The sequence below is a fragment of the Arvicanthis niloticus genome, chromosome 4 (genome assembly GCF_011762505.2).
Source record: "Arvicanthis niloticus isolate mArvNil1 chromosome 4, mArvNil1.pat.X, whole genome shotgun sequence".
Lineage (NCBI taxonomy): Eukaryota > Metazoa > Chordata > Mammalia > Rodentia > Muridae > Arvicanthis > Arvicanthis niloticus.
In genome coordinates, this window is record NC_047661.1 from 56,228,358 (window position 1) to 56,233,570 (window position 5,213).

Genomic DNA, 5,213 nt, shown 5'->3' on the forward strand with positions numbered 1-5,213 from the left:
TTTTTCCAGTATTAATTGGGTCTGAGATAGGTGTATACTGACTTTTACGCTACAAAAGGCAGGTTGTGTTGACTTGGGTACTTGAGTGGTGCTTTGAAGAGAGAGATGAGGTGAGTTTTAACATATGAAGAAAGGATTTAAGCTTCTAATTATACTAAGTATATAAGACAAAGTTTGAAGTTCATATAAATTTGAATTCATTTACCAATCCAGTAATCCTCCCTTTGAAGATAATACACCATTTATTTTGTCACTAGATGTTCCTATCAAGGATTTGGGCCAAACTCTAGAGATCCTTGACACCCTGTTTGTAATTATTTTATATGTAGCTTCTCTGGGATACTGTTGCCTAAAATTATGATTCTCTTTCTTTTTTTTCTCCCCATGTTTAGGTCAGACAGCATAATCCTAAGAAAAAGGACTGAGATGGAGGGTAACCCCACTTCCAGGATATGCTCCTTTAGTATAGCTAAATTCTCTGCAGTTTTTCAGGAGTCAGTGTTATATTATTTTCATCACAGCTTCATGTTTTGAAAATTTGGGTTGTGATGGAGTCTCATGAGCTAAGTCTGAACACTGGCACTCGAGGACTTAGATTTTAATCCTTCTCTGGCTAAGACTGAGACCCTGAATAAAACACTTAAAGTAGGGAATCAGAACCAGCTGGATAGATCTGATGTGAAGACTAAGTAAAACAATATGCAGAATGTAGTTTTACCACTCAGAATAGCAGGCACTGGACAACAAGAAGCCGTAAGCAGGTCAGCAGCACCATTAGGTGACAGGCTTAGGATATCCCATTTCATTGCGATGACCATAGATTCCATTTGCTTGAAGTCTAAGAATTCCCAAATGTAGGAGGGCTGTCCACTTAAAGGAAGACACTGCCTTGTAACAGTTCTCTGTGTATGATGACTGTTTTAATATACTGAACAGAAGGATCTCTTTTGACCTTGGAATTGACTTCCTAAATTTGAAATATGACCAACAGAAAAACTTTCTGTCAAGACAAAATAGCTTACAGAATATATTTCTCATCCTGCTTTTATTTCTCTCAGCCTTCACTAAATAACACTATCTTCCATACAGCCTCTCTGAACTTTTAACTCTATGTAGGCATGTTTGCCTTCATAGGCCCATTTGTTCCCTTACAGTATATTGGCTGAATCCACTCACTGATTATTTTCTTAGAGGGCTTTATGAAAACTGGACTGAGTTCTCTTATAAAATCAGATTGAACTCTCTATCACTTCTCTAATTAATGTTTACATCGGCTGAAAGACCAATTCGATCCAAGAGAGGGCAGACTATGCCCAGGTCATTAGCTTAAGCAATGAACAATGGCTTGTTTCAACCCCTCTTCAAGATACAGAGGGCAGAATAAGGTGACAGCAGTACACTCTTTCTTATTTGAATAGGCCAAATATTTTTATTCATAAAGTAAGTAAAATAAAATTCTTTGTTCAATATATTTATTTAATTTTTGTCTTGTTTTGTTTTAGAGTGTTCTTGTGTTTGCCAAACTTAAAGGTTCTGGATGGGCTCTTGAAGTTACCAGAAGATTGTTCCCCTCCAGAGCATAATATTTTTTCCAAATTATGCATTTTATCATGACAAACTCTGCATAGAAAGAAAACAATTGCTGTTACTGACAAATCTAAAAATAAAAGGAATGCATCATTATATACTATGTGAATTTATATTTGTATAATACATACATGTGTAATATATACATATCCAGTATTTATTCTATCTTGAAATCATGGTTGAGGAATATTTCTTTAACAGACCATTTCATGGTCAGGGATATAACCTAGCATGAAACTAGGTTCATGTTCTAGGATCAATTTCTCAACAGTGTAAAATAACAGATCATTTGATATACTGTCAACTCTGTTTTGGTTGCATTTGCTCACCTCAGCCCCTGTAGAGCAAAATCTAACATAAACAATATAGAAAAGTGTGAGTGGGTGGAATTGTCTCTGGAAAACTTGTGTTCCCAAATCACAATACCATGTATTGATTTTTGTTCCAGGTTTCAATGTCACAGGGTTGATTGCATTACTTCTCACATATCCACTGCTTTCTCTGAAACAGGCATTTATTTTCCCTCCTCTTGAAGTCAGACCTTTCTCCCACCAGTAAGATAAAGGATTGTGTTAGAGATAACCTAAAGGAAGATATTAGAGGATCAAGTTTGCATTTTGTTACTTTTTTTTTTTTAAAACTACATCACATCAGTGAGTAAATAGAAGATAAAAGTTGCTTCCAGAGACAGGCATGACTGTGGTGAGGGATAGAACCATCATTATTCTTATGGAAAATGTACATAAACAAAGAAGAATTTCATGATGTTTAACCATCTACCACCTAACAGTTCTATAAATTTAGAGACTGAAACATACCTTACCAATTATGTGTTTCCTTCCACCCCAAATAGCACAGTAAGCATTCAAAATCTTAAGTGGAGACATGCAACCACTACAGGGAACCACTAGTGCATGCCATAACTAAAATGTACAATGCAATATTAGGTATTTCAGTAAAATTAATTTAAGAACTTTCTTTGGAGTATTCATATTGGTACACTTAAAACTGTTATAAGAACACTGGAAACTGAGCGTGATAGGGGAACAGGGATATAATATTTTACTGGTTACACTAGTTGGAACTGGGTGTTCTGCTATGTATAGGGAAAACACTGTAACTGGCAAGGAAACCATTGGTTTCATACATGGAAAACAAGAGGTGCATGGTTGTAGAAACAATGGCTAGACTCTCTAGTCTGAGATTTTTCAAAACCAACTTTAACAATTCAACATCCCTTCTAGCCCACCACCCACCAGAGGTAGGGGAAAAGAAAGGTTAATATGAAATCATTAATAATAGTTTTGGGGGGCAATTCCAAACATTGCCAGCAGTCCAGTCCACTCACCAAATACCAAACATGAATCAGTGCCTTAATCCAGAAAACAAACAAACAAACAAACCTGCAAGGCTCCACCTGTCTGCACCAGTCCGCAGAAGCAGCAAGAAGGAGCAAGAATACCATCAGAAGTTCTTAGCTGCATTTCTCTCTACGAAGTCACAGCTAAGATCAATGAAGAAAGCAAAGCAAATCAATACAAGAGAGTTAGCAAAGATCAGCCTCAGCAATGCCTGGTGAAGATCAGCAAAGTATTCAGGCTCTGAGCTTGAATTGTAGCCACATGTTCAATGCTCCATTTCTAACTGTGGACTTTCCCATCCTTTGTCCCAGTTCCCAAACTAATGACTCTGAGACTTATTATTTATGAATAAATGCCTAGGCCAGAAGCTTGGGCATATTTGTGAACTAGCTCACAGCTTAATTAACCCATTCATTCTATTTTGAGTGCCACATGGCTGGTTATCTCTCCTCGGTTTCATGTGTCTGTCTCCTCAGAGTTCCAGGCAAATCTCTTTTCCCTCCTGACTCTATCCCAGAGTCCCCCTCTCCCTATCTGAACTCCCACCTTCTCTTTTCTGCCTCAGCTAATAGGCTACCAGCTTTTATTGACAGCTACTGCTTCTGTAAAGTAAATAAGAGACTCTCTCTACATACCTGTTTCCTCTGGGAACTTCCAAGTTCTCTCTTAAATGTACCAATTGTTATACTAAGTCCTCTTGGAATTTTACTCAGCTTCCAGGTCCTTGAAATCATTCTGACATTTTGGGTAGCCAGAAATAGTTACACTGGGATTCCAGGAGGTTACAGCAGTGGGACACGAATTAAAAAGAACCAAGGCAAGAAATAGACTATTGTGGTTTGAAAGGGACAACCCCACAGATTCAGGCATTTGAATACTTGGTCTCTAACTGATGGATCTGTTTTTGGTAGGATTAGGAAGCATAGCTCTTCTTGGGAAGATCTTTGAGGTTTTAAAGCCACATGTCATTCCCAGCGTGCTCAAGCTTCTTGCTTGCAGTTTATGACATGAGCTCTCAGTTGTTCTTACCACCATAGCTGCTGGCTGCTGATGTGATTACCTGCCATGATGAAATCTTATCACTCTCAAACTATAGACACAATAAACTCTTTCTTCTCTAAGTTGCTTTGGTCATAAACTTTTACCTCAATAATAAAAAGTAACCAATACAAAGTCTGTAATTTTCTATAGTTTTCTTAAATAACTTTAAAGGCATAGCCAGTGAAAAGTGAAAGATTCACAAAATAATGTCTTCTGTATAAAAATTTGAAAACTGAGAATAAACTTACTTAATTCTCTTAGATGCCATTGATTTTCAGTTATCATTTCTTTCTACAATAGAAACAATGTAACTTGTAGCTTATTAATATACTACCAAATGACAATGATGAATTGGCAGCTTTTAAAGGCTAATTACAGAAAATAAACGAGTTTCTGATTAGTTTTAGTGTTCCAGAACAAATGAACAAAGTTTTGAATCACTGAAAGTGTATATTTGCTTTTTTCTCGTTTTTGTATTTTAAGAAATGATATAGTCTATGGTTTTGTTTAAAACCTCTGAAAGGTCACATCAACATTCACACTACTTTATAAAATGCCTTGTGTAACCTGTGGCTAATAAAATTTTTTCTGTAATGTGTTAGTGTCCTTGAACAAGGTATGTTCTATGTCATATTTTCCTTTATATTTCATATCTTAATAAGTCTTTACAATATATCCCAGAATACATGTTTTTGTTTGTTTGTTTGTTTGTTTGTTTTCAAGACAGGGTTTCTCTGTGTATCTCTGGCTGTCCTGGAACTCACTCTGTAGATCAGCCTGGCCTCAAACTCAGAAATCTGCTTGCCACTTCCTCACAAGTGCTGGGATTAAAAGTGTGCACCACCACTGCCTGGTGCAGAATACATGTTTCTTAAAAAGTAGAGACATCTTTTTTATGGTTGTGTGGGTACGATGTGTGTTGGATATATTAATGATATGCATATGATTTGTATGAATGGTATTCTATATGACATGTATATTATATGTCTTATATGTGTAGAATGTGTCTATGGATTGATTATAAGTGTGTAATATATATGGCGTGTGTATGGATTAGATCTGAGCATATGAATGTAAGTATATGTGTGTGCATATGTGTACTTTCAAATGTGAATGTGCCATGCTGATTATCATGAGGCAGTAAGAAGACAACCTTGGATGTAGGGTCCAAGTTTTACCTTGTTTGAGATAAGGTATCCTCTACATAACTGCATATTCCATTTC